Raw genomic sequence first — 16,281 nt, forward strand, 5'->3', positions numbered from 1 at the left:
GTCGTGAGCATTGACTTTTTCCTGACCGCCAATCAATGGATTATATAGTGTGACGCCAGTAGATCCGCCCTAACCGTACCATACAATCTCCTATGGCCCTACATCTAAAGGGGGCCCAGGAATGGTGCGGTTTGGTTCGGTTGCATTGGCCACTTTCATATTGGAAACACTCAAAATAGCGTACTAGACTGAACCAACACGAACCGTACCGCTTTAAGTATAAATAGCCGACCAGAGCGAACCGACCCGAAAGGTACCGCTCAGTGGAAACGAGGCATATAAGGACCGAACCCATGACATTTTTATTAAAGAGCCTAGATGATTATGGAAAACCCAACAGGTGTAAGGAGCAATGATGAATGAATAAATAATAATAATAATAAAAAAAAAAAAACAGGGACTAAACTATGCTTTAAATACTGGTGCTGAGCTCACTCATTATAGAGCTCAGTAAGGTAGAATAAAAAGCTAACGTCTATGTGACTAAACCAATCTCGCCACATTGTATTGGAGGAGCCTGGTTGCCCGCCTGCTGCCTTTGGACTATGGCCCTGGGAGATTGGGCCCTTTACAAACAGTGTTCGGCCCTTTTATTACTATGGGAGAAGAATTGACACTTTTTATAGGGCACTTCGGATGCAGCCGAAGTGCCGAAGTTACCGAAGTGCCGGAGTTTCCGAAGTTGTCGAAGTAATTGAAGTGACCGGCATCGGACAAAGGACCACGTGGCGGCGGCCATTTTAACTCGAACACCGCCGACCCGTACCATCGACTTCACTTCGACACTTCGACTAAAGTTGAAGTACCGGCCATACTTCGAACGGGACTTAGCCGTTTTTATGCTAGAAAGTGACCGACCGCACAGCCCAAATCCATGGAACTGTTTTGGGCAAGAAAAGGTGCTTGCGGTCGGTCATAAAAGGACTTTCGTGTAACTTTTTATTTACTGGAGGGATTTGTATGATTTTTGAGAGTGGTTATGTTTAAAGTATGCTGAGTCTGAATATGTGATTGTTATGTGGATACGATGTATGGTTGTAAAGTTATGAAAGTTATGTAAAAGTATATTTTGAACTGTACACATAATGGGATTAAGTGTCACACTAAGGGGAAGGGATGTGTGGGAGGTAACATCTATGTTATTGGTTATTTTATGCCTCCCCCTGGGTGTGGCCTGTATGTGTACTCATGTAATAAAAACCAGGCTGGGTGCCCAGCACCTCAGACCACTGCTTGACCTATCAACACGGAGCCTTGTCTCGTTCTTGGGGGGATTCACTGTATGCTGCTGGAGATTGACTGCTAGGAGTGTAAGCTGATATCTGCTTTTCCTGTTCGTCTGCTAGCAGCTATTCGTGTGGTTCCAGCTGGAGTGCTACCTTATTCCCTTGTATGCAGTTCGGGAGTTTGGTGCATTCATTTATATCCGAATTCGTGAGTTTTGGTGCTTTTACAGTAGCTGTGCCTTTTTGGGAAAAGGGGATTATCGCCTAAACTGATTTTTCCCCTTTTATGCTGAAACGGTCCGTAACAGTCTAAAATATGATAAAGCATCAGACAGTGGTAGCTTCTAAATAACTTATTGTAGTGGTACAGATATGCTTGACATACCCCCTCCTCCTCCAACGTCAATCATAAAAAAGGCAGTGTATTTAAAACAGTACTAAATTGACATGGAATGTATCATGCAGAAAAATGCCTGTGGCATGATTGGGGCTTGAACGCAAGTAAAATAAATAGCTTTATAATATTTTTTTATTAAAATAAATAAGTGCAAAAAGCACATAGATACAATATACCCAAACAAATAATAAAGACTAACTAACTGAAAACATAATTAAATGGATACCAAGTAAAAATGGAAAAAGAAAGAAGAAAAATATAAACGTACATGTGTATAAATACATAGAATGTTAAACAAATAGGAATTAGTTAACATAGAAACATAGAAACATAGAACTTGACGGCAGATAAGAACCATTCGGCCCATCTAGTCTGCCCAGTTTTCTAAATACTTTCATTAGTCCCTGGCATTATCTTATAGTTAGGATAGCCTTATGCCTATCCCACGCATGCTTAAACTCCTTTACTGTGTTGACCTCTACCACTTCAGCTGGAAGGCTATTCCATGCATCCACTACCCTCTCAGTAAAGTAATACTTCCTGATATTATTTTTAAACCTTTGTCCCTCTAATTTAAGACTATGTCCTCTGGTTGTGGTAGTTTTTCTTCTTTTAAATATAGTTTCCTCCTTTACTGTGTTGATTCCCTTTATGTATTTAAATGTTTCTATCATATCCCCCCTGTCTCGTCTTTCCTCCAAGCTATACATGTTAAGATCCTTTAACCTTTCCTGGTAAGTTTTATACTGCAATCCATGAACCAGTTTAGTAGCCCTTCTTTGAACTCTCTCTAAGGTATCAATATCCTTCTGAAGATATGGTCTCCAGTACTGTGTACAGTACTCCAAGTGAGGTCTCACCAGTGTTCTGTACAATGGCATGAGCACTTCCCTCTTTCTACTGCTAATACCTGCTAATTCCCTATACAACCAAGCATTCTGCTAGCATTTCCTGCTGCTCTATTACATTGTCTGCCTACCTTTAAGTCCTCAGAAATAATCACCCCTAAATCCCTTTCCTCAGATGTTGAGGTTAGGACTCTATCAAATATTCTGTACTCTGCCCTTGGGTTTTTACGTCCAAGATGCATTATCTTGCACTTATCCACATTAAATGTCAGTTGCCACAACTCTGACCATTTTTCTAGTTTACCTAAATCATTTGCCATTTGGCTTATCCCTCCTGGAACATCAACCCTGTTACATATCTTAGTATCATCCGCAAAAAAGACACACCTTACCATCAAGACCTTCTGCAATATCACTAATAAAAATATTAAAGAGAATGGGTCCAAGTACAGATCCCTGAGGTACCCCACTGGTGACAAGCCCAAGCTTCGAATATACTCCATTGACTACAACCCTCTGTTGCCTGTCACTCAGCCACTGCCTTACCCATTCAACAATATTGGAATCCAAACTCAAAGATTGCAGTTTATTGATAAGCCTTCTATGTGCAACAGTGTCAAAAGCCTTACTGAAATCTAGGTAAGCAATGTCTACTGCACCACCCTGATCTATAATTTTAGTTACCCAATCAAAAAAATCAATAAGATTAGTTTGGCATGATCTCCCTGAAGTAAACCCATGTTGTCTCTGATCTTGAAATCTATGTGTTTTTAGATGTTCAACAATCCTATCCTTTAACATGGTTTCCATCACTTTCCCCACTACTGAAGTAAGGCTTACTGGCCTATAGTTGCCCGACTCCTCCTTATTACCTTTCTTGTGAATGGGCACAACATTCGCTAACTTCCAATCTTCTGGGACTACTCCTGTTAACAATGATTGGTTAAATAAATCTGTTAATGGTTTTGCTAGTACACCACTAAGCTCTTTTAATAGCTTTGGGTGTATTCCATCAGGTCCCATTGACTTATTTGTCTTTACTTTTGACAGTTGAAATAGAACCTCTTCCTCTGTAAACTCACATGTAATAAATGACTCATTTATCCTTTTTTTTAACAGAGGTCCCTTTCCTTCATTTTCAGCTGTAAATACCGAACAAAAATATTCATTGAGGCAGTCAGCTAGACCTTTATCCTCCTCTACATACCTTCCTTCTTTTGTTTTTAATCTAACTAATCCTTGTTTTACTTTTCTTTTCTCATTTATGTATCTAAAAAAAGTTTTGTCCCCCTTTTTTACTGACTGTGCTATTTTCTCTTCTGTGTGTGATTTGGAAGCTCTTATAACTTGCTTAGCCTCTTTCTGCCTAATCTTATAGGTCATTCTGTCTTCCTCACTCTGGGTTTTTTTATAATTACTAAATGCTAACTTTTTGTTTTTTACTATTTTGGCCACATCTGCGGAGTACCACAGTGGTTTCTTGAATTTTTTGCTTTTACTGACAAGCCTAATGCAATTTTCTGTTGCCTTCAGTAGTGCAGCTTTTAAATAATCCCATTTATTTTGGACTCCATTTAAGTTGATCCAGTCTGATAATGACTCCTTTACACATATTCTAATTTTAGAAAAGTCTGTTTTTCTAAAGTCTAAAACTTTTGTTTTTGTGTGGTGTGACTCAGTCACTGTTCTTATATTAAACCACACTGACTGATGATCACTGGATCCTAAACTTTCACCTACAGTAATATCTGATACCAAATCTCCATTTGTTAACACTAAATCTAGTATGGCCTCTTTACGAGTTGGCTCCTCAACGACTTGTTTTAGAGACAATCCCAGTAGGGAGTTTAGAATATGTGTGCTTCTGGCACAAGTAGCTATTTTTGTTTTCCAATTCACATCAGGAAGATTAAAGTCACCCATGGTGATAACTTCCCCCTTCATTGTCATTTTAGCTATTTCTTCAACTAGTAGATTATCTAACTCTTCAATTTGTCCTGGGGGCCTATAAATCACACCTACACAAACTACTGTGTGATTACCAAATTCTAACGTAACCCAAATGGACTCTATGTTCGTCTCACTAACCTTTATTAGGCTAGATTTTATGCTATCCTTCACATACAGGGCCACCCCTCCCCCTTTCTTGCCTTCCCTGTCTTTTCTATATAAAGAGTACCCTGGTTTTGCTATGTCCCAGTCATTTTTTTCATTATACCATGTCTCAGTAACAGCGACTAAATCTAAACTATCAGTTGCCATTATTGCCACAAGTTCATGGATCTTATTCCCTAAACTGCGAGCATTTGTAGACATGACTCTAAGCTTATCATTTTTTAACACACTTGCTACAGGCACCTTCTGTCCTTGTTTTGGGGGACAATTGGATTGATGTTTTATCACCCTTTTGCGTGTAAACATAAATAATAGATGTCACTCAAATTCCTAATTGTCTATAAAGGGAGTAAACTGAAACTCCTCATTAAGGTCACCAGGAGGCAATGTTTTGAATATATAGATCCACATAGATTCTTTTTTAACCCCTTAAGGACACACGACGTGTGTGACACGTCATGATTCCCTTTTATTCCAGAAGTTTGGTCCTTAAGGGGTTAAAGAAGTAGGTTATTGAAGTTACCTTTCCTACTATTCAGTTTTCATTTTTTTGATAACTTGAAAGGACAAGTGTGATGGCTCACCTTCATGGTGTGCTCTAATGTGACGGAATATTGGAGTAAAGATATAGGGATTAGTAACAGAACATATGTGTTGTAGGATCCATCTTTTAAATTCTGATACATCTTGCCAATGTACTGAAGTTCACATTATAAGTTATCACGTATACAATTATTAATTATAACCTCCTCAGACGTCTGAGAACAGACGTCTGAGTTGCCACACTTGCAAACTGTCCATATCTCAGCCCAAATCTCCCCCATCACAGCTCCTATACTCCCATCACAGCCTAATTGCCCCACCACAGCCCCTATCCCCCAAACACCATAGCCCCTTATCATGCAAACAACACTGCCCCTAATCCCCCATATACTACATCCTATATCTTCCCCATACACTAAAGTCCCTATCCCACCCACACACTGCAGCTCTTATTGCCCCCATAAACTTCAGCCCCTATCCCGACACATTGCAGCCCTTATCCCCCACATCCTATAGCCTCCATCCAGCGCCCCACACACTGCAGTCAAATTCTACTCCATATACACTACAGCTCCTAAACCCCATACATATAGACAACCCCTCATTCTCAACACACTGCACCACTAACAGGCCTCTTCACACTCACTGCACTGCAAACAACCCCAACTCCTCAAGCAGCCTACGTCACATGCAAACCAAGAACACAACACCAAAGCAGAAACTCCACATGCATTTACCTCTCCACGCAGAAAATCTCACAAAGTTTCCCCACATATCGGCAGACACAGTGCAGCAGCTAGTCTACCTCAAACATAACACCTCAAGCAGCCTTCCGCTCAAACATATATAGAATGAGACAATCCAAACTCAAGTGCAAAACTGTAGCACCAAGGAGAAAACTGCAACTTAGCAGAGGGGTCCTGACAGGACTTGGTGGCGGGCCTAGGGGGAGCCTTATGGTGATTGGTGGGGTAGGGTTTAGGGATTGGGCTGATAGGAGCCAGGGCCAGACACCAGGAGGGGGTCACCCTGCGCCCGGGGACGCAAGGGTAGGGAGAGCACAGAACAGTACAACCGACCCAGGCATTCTTGTTCTTGTTCCAGGTCTGGCAGTGGTTTGCATTCTGGATATTCCCGGCATTGGGTGGATTCCCCGGTTGGCGTGAGGAGAGATGTGGCGGAGCATTCTGTTCCGGTGGAACCTCAAGGAGCAACCCCTGAGGCTGTTGCCTACAAAGAGCTTGGTTGGTGAGTCAAACCCTACTGCATCTTCACTTGCTTTGTTACAATCCATACAACACCTTATTGAGGCTTGAGGAAAGGGAGGTACACATAGGTCAGACGCGGGGCAGGTTTGTGCCCTGGAGGTGTGGGTCCCCGCGATGGCGAAGCAAGCAATGCAGGGTGCTGCCGCGGATGGAACGTCCGTCAAGTGAGAGGCAGGGTTTGTGCCGGATGCGGCACGCCAGAACGCATACGTTTCGTTCGCGTGCCCCTGTGCATGCACCTCAAACAGGACATGAAGGACAAGATCTGGCAGGTTGAGTTTGTGGAGGTTTTCCCACTCCTCCCTTTGGAGGAATATCTGTACCTCAAGGAGGCAGATAAGAAGGACACCAAAAAGGAGAAAAAAGATAAATGGAAGAGGTATCGTAAGATCCCTAAGTCGTTAGGGAACTGGCTGCGGGCATTTTGTATACAAGCCAGTGTGATAGACGACAAGTCTTCGGGGGACCTGCTCTTCCTTGTTCTGCTATCTGGATAGGATCTGGGAAGCTTATCATACGTATGGGGGGATGGCGTGGTGGAAGTACGACGAGCAGTTCCGCCAGCGGTTGGCAGCTAATCCGGGGATGTGGTTGGATCAGATGGATCTCCCTCTGTGGATGAAGCTGATACTGGCTCAGAGGGAGTCCCCCTTTCAGTACGCAGCCGGTGCAGGGTGTCAGTACCCCGCGCCGGCCTCTCATAAAAACTCCTGGGGCTGCAGGAGGTGGTGGCAGGTGTCTGTCGGTCTCAGAAAGTCATGTTGAAGCAATTGCAGTCACTGATAGGCAAACTTACGTTTGCGTGTCGGTTGATCCCATTGGGGCGAATTTTCAATTGCAGTCTCTCACGAGCGACGGCGGTTGTACGGTCTCCGCATCCTTTTTTAAGGATATCTAAGCTCATGTGGGTGGACCTTGATGTCTGGGACACCTACTTGGAGCACTTTAATGGGAAATTATTATTTTGTAAGGCAGCAGTGTCGGCAGCGGACCTAGAGCTGTACACGGATGCCTCAGGCAGTGTAGGTTTTGGGTCTTATTTCGGGGGTGGTGGTGTGCTGCGACTTGGCCGGGGTCCTGGGCAGGCAGCCTGCTGATGCAGAACTTGGCCTTCCTGGAGCTCTTCCCTCTGTTGGTGTCTCTATGGGGTTATCTCCTCATGGATCGGAACATTTTTTTCTACTCGGACAACTTGTCAGTGGTGCATGCAGTTAATAATCTATTGGCTTCTTCCGTCTCAGTGGTCTCTTGCATCGCTTCATGTTGCTTTGTATGTCGCTTAACTTGGTGTTCTGCGCGCGTCATCTGCCAGGGTATTTGAATGTGGTGGCTGATGCTCTGTCTCGTTCGCAACGGTATCGATTTCGGAAGGAGGCACCGGAGGTGATGGCAGATGGTCAGTTTGGCCCGGGGAGATGTGGAGTCTCGAAACGGCTTTCTTGGGAGACTCGTGAGGTCATCATTGGCCACCGGTACATGGACGGCCTATTGTAAGGTTTTGGATGCTTACAAGTGGTATATTGCAGGGTTGGACATGGAGGTAGTCCGGGGTTCCCGGTTGGGCGCATTGCTCTGGTATATCTTCTGACTCTTGGCCAAAGGTACGTCTCCTGCAGAACGTGGATCGGCATATGTCTGCACTCACTCGCGTTTTGGTTTAAGTTTAGGCGGTGGGAGGACTATACCAAAAATGTTATCATTAGACAAGCCTTGAAGGGTTTCCGGAAGGGGCGCAGTGCCCCTGACACGCGGAGGTCGGGCTCGCTCAACTTTTTTTTTTTTTATATATATTTCAGACATGTACCTACCTGGTATTATTTTTGCTGATGCTTCTGTGATTCAGGCTTGGTACTCTTGTCATCATAAATATCTCCTAAAATGTATTAAGTTTTTCTGATTTTCATGTTAAATACCCACTCCATCTCTATGTTGCCTAAAATGTTTTTGATACCACCACCTCTCCAAGGGGTGACACATTTTTTGATACCAGTAAATTTAAGTTGTTTTGTATCGTTGTTGTGTGTACAGAACATTCCACCAACGCTTTATAAATAGAGCAGTAATTCCTGCTCTATGTTTGTGAGCATAATTTTATCTATTTTATATCTCATTTTTTATCACATTGAGAGCACTATTGTTGTCTTTTTATCACTTGGATACTCAGACTGTATTGACGGACATAACACTCCGGTATATCCGCTAAGCGGGGATTATACCGCTACACGCCCTCCATTCCAGAGCTGGTATAGCTCTTTTCAATGTGAGTGTATTACCAATCTTTATTCAGTTTTATCCCTGGATTTTGGCATATTGCACTATTAGTCGCTGTATCTCCCCTTTGTCTCTCCACATATACGGATATTTTAACCATCCGGATGGATCAATTCCTGAGGATTTCACCCCCACTCTATCCTGATATTTTAGTGAGACTTCTATTTCCGACTACCTATTCCAGTGGATTATACCCTTATTACTGGAATGTTGTTTCTCTTATATTTATTTTTTACTGTTTTATTGGCGCAGCCTTGCCTGTCTTCTTGCTGCTAAAAGGTTGCCTACCCCTGCTTTAGAGTATTTACCTATCTCCTTTAGAAACTCTGGGACCGAAATTTTTGGTTCTTCTAAGTATAGTAGGATATTGTAAATATTTAATGTTATTTGTCCTACTGCATTCGTAAAACCTTTGATTTATTTATTTTGTCTTATTGAAATTTCAATGGGTTCTAACACCATTATATACAAAAGGGGGAGAGAAGGCACACTTGTCTAGTCCCGATTTTAATATTGAAGTTTTGTGATGTAAAACCTGACCCCGAGAGCGGATATGGCTTGTAATATTGATCCAGTGATTCCAAAGAGTTTTAAGGTTGCGAACGTGAAACCCCTTCCAACCCCCATCCAAAGTTTGGGAGGTGGGAGGACTATACCAAAAATTTTATAATTCGGCAAGCCTTGAACGGGTTCTAGAAGGGGTGCAGTGCCCCTGACATGCGGAGGCTGGTCTCGCTCGACTTACTTAAGGACCTAGTGCGCAGTCTTCAGGGGCTATGCTTCGACGGGTATGAGGCGGGTTTGTTTGTAGCGGCGTTCCTCTTTTTCCTCTTTTGCTTCCCTAGGTCAAGTGGCTTGGATTGTGGGCCATTCCTTTATTTTCTGCGCCACGAGGAGAGCTGCAACTCATTTCTGGGGTCAGCAGTTAGACTTTCCTGAGGACCGGATTAAGTTGCAATGGTTTGGTTATCGGAGTTATGGCTGGTGGGATGTATGTAACGAGGTCCTTAGTATGGTAGTTGGGGGTAGGCGGACGGATGTACTAGTGCTGCATGCGGGCGGTATCGACCTTGGGCTTATCCCGCAACGGCTTTTAGTTAAGAGAATGAAGCAGGATGTGAATAGGATTAGGACCTGGGTCCCTGGGGTTCAGTTGGTGGGATCGGAGATAGTTCCCCAGCTCCGTCGGCAGCATGCATGGTATGACGGACCGCCTGGCACTCCGACTCTGCCAGTCGATGCTCCTAATGCTCAGCGAGGAATTCTAGCACTCCACCAGACATAAGCACTGCAGACCCCACTTCCACTGATGCAGCTGCGCCTTGGTCTCGCTGTCCTTCACCCACCCTGGACCCAAGACCAGGCTCCAGGTTCCAGTGGGTGAATTCTCCTACTCCAGAGAGCGTAGCAGTAACAGAATTTTAATGGAGGCACACTGGCCTTTCATGCAATTTTCCCAACAAGGGTGACACCCAGGTGGACCTTGTTGGGCACAGGGAAACAAAGTGAATAAACCAATAAAAACAGAGTCATACAGTGAGACACTCCCATACACAAACAATAGAATCCCTCCTCTGTGCTTGGGAGATAATTGAATCAGAACTGTACTAATCTAACCCAATTATCTCCAAGCACAAAAAAAGTACCTTAAAAACTCATAAAACCCCATAAAAGTTACATGATCTGGACGAACAACATATCCAAAAATCACCCAGATCGGTTCAGGGGTTCAAGAATTTCCTGGAAGTCATAGTTTTGACCATGCACATGGTCCTATGCCCAAAACAGTTCCAGGGAAATCAGTGCTAATACTAGGTCATGTTCGATAGTCTTCTACAGGTTTTCCTGCAGGGCCCGTAGTTTGTGGGCAGGAGGCTGCCAAGCAGGCAAGTACAAGTGGCAAGGTTACTTTCGCAACACATGGAGTTTTGTGGCTGTGGGGTGCTGCCGAGGGAAAGTTAACGGGTTAATGGCTAGTTTTACATTGAAGTTGGGCGGGGTGGTAGTCAGGCACAGGGAACGGGAGGTCATGCAGCTTGGCTATTTCAGGCGGGATAGGGTGCATCTCTCAGATGTGGGATGTGATTTGTTTAATTTGGGGCTACAGAAAGGGCTGGCCAAGGCTTTGTTTCTTTGGGGGGGCAGAGCTCAGACAGCTTAAGGGTTCAAGGTCTGAACTTCTGGCTGGTATAAGGAAGGTTAAGAGGATAACAGGCATGCTTAAGGAAGAGAAGAGCAACTGTAGTTAGTTGGCTGGTTAATATGGTTGGTTACCTGTTGGTAAGATGTTAGTGGGTTTCAAGCTTGTTGGTAGCTCAGAATCCGGGTGAGGTGGTGTAGGGTATCAAGGTATACCCCTGCCAGGATCATGTGGAAAATGTTGGATCTTGTTTATGTTATATTATGTTATATTAATGGGTCATTGACTTGTGATTTGATATGTGGGGAAGTGATACTGTTGGATGGCTGAGGATTTGGGGGTAGGGCATGACTTTAACAAGTTATTCATATGTTATTATTATTATTATTATTATTATTATTATTATTATTATTATTATTATTATTATAATTATGAATATAATAAAATTAAAGCTGTGCATGTATTGACCCATACCTAAGAGGGTCAGTGTTTTATTAGGGGTGGGTTGGTATAAGGTAGTAGACAGCTCCTCCTGCCCATATGGTGACAATGCACCTGTCATGTGAAAAAAAATATGTAAAGAAATAACTTTCCTTGACAGAGAAGAATGTGTCCCCCTAAGACTTCCTCTAGCCTCCAAATACCAATACAAATACAAACAAAAATAAGGGAAATTCTGCTAACAGAACAGAATAAAAAAAAAACAACTTAGTGTATAACTGTGCATGACATTTTATAATGTTATAATCTTTTAGGAACTTTCTCAGAGACCATTTAGATTTAAACAAAACATAAAAAAACAAATATAAATCTCCGTTCCCCTTTGGAGTCTTTTTAAACCCCCATGACTGTCTTGCTTCCATTCCTATTGGTGCTTCCTGCCTCTAGATGAGTGTGATCTTCCATTGCTAAATGCCGGCGCGATGATATCATATATTTCACCATGAATTTCATCTACTGCTCCATCTAGCAAAACCGGAAGTGTTTGCCTTCCACAGTGCATCCCACTCCAATGTTCCTTTTATTCATGAAGCTATTAATATGAACAATCTTGTAACAATCATTTATGTACCAAAAATGTACAAGCTGACCTGGAGGAGCCTCCCACTGACATGCCCACTTTGGGAAGTGTGCATGTCATTGCTGATGACACAATACACTGCTCTCTAGACCCCATCCGTGTTTGGCTACTCAGCCTTTAAATGCCCAGGCCGAATTTCTGTCCCCAGTCCATCCATGGTCTTGGCACTAAGTCCCCTTTTTTTGTTTTCTGTTAGCTGTTTAGTTGATATCTCCCTGATTTGTGACACTGATGCGGAATTGCATTAAGATACAAAATTAGAGAGCTGTTTAGTAGATAGCTCCCCTAATTTGGTACCCTAAAGTGGGATTGCCCTTCTCAGTATACCAAATTAGGGGGCTGTTAGTAGATAGTTCCCCTTGTTTGGTACCCTTGTGTGGGATTGCCCTTCTTAGTATACCAAATTAGGGGGCTGTTAATAGATAGCTCTTTTAATTTGGTACCTTGATGTGGGATTGCCTATTTTAGGTATCAAATAAGGACACTGTTTAGTAGATAGCGCCTTAATTTGGTACCCTGGTGTGGGACCACCCTATTTAGGTAATTAAATTAGGGTGCTGTTTAGTAGATATCTCTTTTAATTTGATACCCTGATGTAGGATTGCAATATTTAAGATACCAAATTAGGGCATTGTTTAGTTGCTAGTTTGGTACCCTTACGTGCGATTTAGGATGCTGTTTTTGTTGAAAGCTCTTTAATTTGGGACCCTGATGTGGAAAGACAAAGTTATATGGCAAACATTTTTAGGCACAAGCCCTTTGTCAATGCAAATGGACAAAAAGACAAACGTTTGCCATATAACATTGTCATTCAATAAAAGATTGGTAGCACATGGTGTGCACACTAATGCACACCTAATTTTCTTGGATTTGCTTAAGCCACACTGCTGGGGTGAAAGGTGTTGCATCACAGTTCTTGTTTTGTATATTTTTTTTAACACTTTTTAGATACTGCAGTTACGTTTACCTCATTTCTTTTTATTTTGAGACCCTGATGTGGGATTGTCCTATTTAAACCAAATTAGGGTAGTGTTTAATAGATAGCCCCCCTGATGTGATGCCCCTATGTAGAATTGCCTAATGATACCAAATGTCTGTGCTGTTTGGTTGATAGTGCACTTAGTTTGGTACCCTGATGTGGGATTTCAATATGTAAGATACCAAATTAGAGCACGGTTTAGTAGATAGCTCCCTAACTTGGTTCTCCTATGTGGGACTGCCTATATAAGGATAGCAAATTAGGGTACTGTTTAGTTGATAGCTCCCTAATTTGGGACCCTTATGTGGGACTGCAATATTTAAGATAGCAAATCAGAGCACTGTGTAGTAGATAGCTCCCTAATTTGGTACGCTGATGTGGGATTGCCCTTCTTAAATTAACAAATTAGAAAGCTGTTTAGTAGGTAGCTCAACCACTTTGTCATCTGGTTGAGCAGCAATGCTGGGACATATTCTATTGTTATTTTATCTGACCAACTGCTGTTTAACCCCTTAAGGACCAAACTTCTGGAATAAAAGGGAATCATGACATGTCACACATGTCATGTGTCCTTAAGGGGTTAAAGGACAACAATAGTGTCAGGAATACTAATGTGTATTTCTGACACTATAGTTCTAAAACCACTGATTAGGTGGCTGGTCTCCCTTTTCCCCCATTAAAAATGTGTTTTACTTATATTTTTACCATGGTGCGCCTTTCTGGCTGTATCTGGCCCCGCCCCCACTCCACCTCCTTGGCCAATATCATCATATCAGGCAATCTCTGCCAATCCAATGCTTTCTCATAGGAAAGCATTGGCAGGCTATGCGCACTGCATTAATTAGCATATCCTCATAGAGATGCATTTAATCAATGGGGAACGTTTAGGACCTCCATGCATAGCGTGGAGACGATGAAAGTCAGTGTTGCACAGTGCGCAGCACTGATATAGGAAGCACCTCTAGTAGCCGTTTGAGTTACTGCCACCAGAGGTGTTCCTAGGGAGCAATGTAAACAATGCCTTTTCTCTAAAAAGGCAGTGATTACATTAGAAAAGCACTCTCTGACAGAATGTGGCTAGCAGCGCTCTCATAGCCTGTGTAATCAGAGTACAGAGTAATCGGTTTCAGAGCTGTGCAGCTGTGGTCTCTCTTTCCGTTGCTGTCAGTTCTGAAAATATAAAACTTTACTTTCTGTGTGAGCTGAGGGGAGGAAATGACACCCTGAGCAGCCCAACTGAGGTATTGACCTCAAACCTTGCTGAATTAACCCTTTTACTCAATGCATTAAAACCCCATCACCCGCAGCAATATCTCCACACTGTGTACTGTACACTTAACTCCAAATATGGCCAAGTCACAAATGGTGTAATTGGAGGGGTAATTTCTCTCTCAGTACTACAGAGGACTTAAGGGCTAATAATGAAATGGTTCCAAGACGAGTTCCTGAAAAACTGCAGCGTTCAAGGTGATTTGCCCAGCAGAATGTACAGGTTAAAGGGGCACTATTACCACCAAGACCACTTCATCTCAATGATGTGTCTCAATGAAGGGGTCTAGGTGCCATGTCCCCCTCATTTTAACCAGTGAACTTTGCCATACTGCAGGAATGGTAGTGTCTACATTGCATGATTAACTTGCACGTAGTGACTGTCACTCAGACAACTATTAGAGGCGCTTCCACAGAATTAGCAAAGTAAAAACATCTGACGCACACTTGCCTCCCAAACATTGGATTAAGAAAGCATTGGATTGGCTGAGATCATCGATCACAATTATCTCTACCAAGGAGGTGGGGCCAGCCGGACATCAGAGAGAGAAGAGGTAAGTAAAAAAATATTCTCCCTGCAGGTGGAGGCCGATCACCTAATATAAAATACATATTTGTACTCCTAACACTATTCCTGTATGATGATGGCATTGCTAAGCACACATTCTGGAGATGAGAGGATGGTGTTAATCCATTGACAATATAATGTCATTTAGAGTCTGCTTGTAAAGTGATCTTAGTAGAATGTTAAAGCGAATTAAAGAACAAATTATGTTTTCACTTGTGTTTTAATTTATTTCTGAATTAACCATTCCAAATAGAAAAACAAAGAAACAAATGTATTCATGCAAATTTATATTGGGAGACATAAGAAGCAACATATTATGAAATATATAAAAATAGAGTATTCGATGAAAGCTACCTTAACCCCTTAAGGACCAAACTTCTGGAATAAAAAGGAATCATGACATGTCACACATGTCATGTGTCTTTAAGGGGTTAAATGGGTAAAAATAAACACAATTAACAAACGAGAGATAAGGGCAACGGGACAGCGACGATGAGGATGATAAATTGAATGATGTAAGAACACTTGTTTACAATGAGAAGAGAGTTATAAACATACAATATAAAACACTTAAAGTGGGGAATGTAGGAAAATATATTATAATTTTCACTACCGAATATTACTGAAATGGAAATGCTCATCCAAGAATTAAGGATGGGGTAACGTACGTGCCATTTTTAGGAAACTGGGATGAGACTAACCACACTGTTATAAAGTCTGTTATATATATATAAAAGAGCAAAACAATACAAAAAACATGTTTGTCTTCAACAATTCTTGCAATAAGGATATTAAAAAGTAATAAATAACAATCAAGTAACGAGGAACAAAATCAAAAGTGAGCAGTACCATAATAACAATTGGCGTACAATATTTTTGTCTATGTCTTGCGAAGCTATCAGTGAACCTCCTTTGTAGATTCTCCCAGATCCTGTAGTGAAGCAGGGATTTTAACTCCTTCATATCCAAACATCAGTCGAGACTGGATGAACGGTACAAGAACTGGTTTTATTCAGCCAAATGTGGATCCATTTATACCCAGACCTCCAGCATGGGGTCTCTATTCAGAACACCTTAAGACCACCCAGGCGTCTCTGTGTCTGGGAGATAATTGAGTTGATAACCGATAAACAAATACTTTCCTGGATACAGAGAGTACAACACAGAAATACCCCCAATATTAATGTATTCCCGCATGTCCTACATAATTTTAATGGGCAGATCTAAGTGTCCATTGTTGTAAAATATCGCTTGTAGCCATGCAGAAAAAAGTCAAAGTTTCGCCCAACCGCTCCAATAACCTGGGCCGAGCTCAGACGGCCCGGGTGGGTTCCCTGCCGCTTTGGACATTCCTTTAAAGTTTAATGCAATGCTTCCTGGTGCTTCTTTATGTAAAGCATCGGATTAAAGAATCATGATAATCACAGTCAGAGTAGATCGGGGCTGTTTCCAGGAGATTCTATTTTAACACTGACGTGTCACTATAACACTATCACAAATACTATTGATGACGATTTTTATCTCAAGGAACACTTGGCTGTTGGATTTTCTTTTTTCACAGATAATTAATAATAAG

Source organism: Pelobates fuscus, chromosome 13, assembly GCF_036172605.1.
Source record: "Pelobates fuscus isolate aPelFus1 chromosome 13, aPelFus1.pri, whole genome shotgun sequence".
In the NCBI taxonomy this organism is placed as follows: Eukaryota; Metazoa; Chordata; class Amphibia; order Anura; family Pelobatidae; genus Pelobates; species Pelobates fuscus.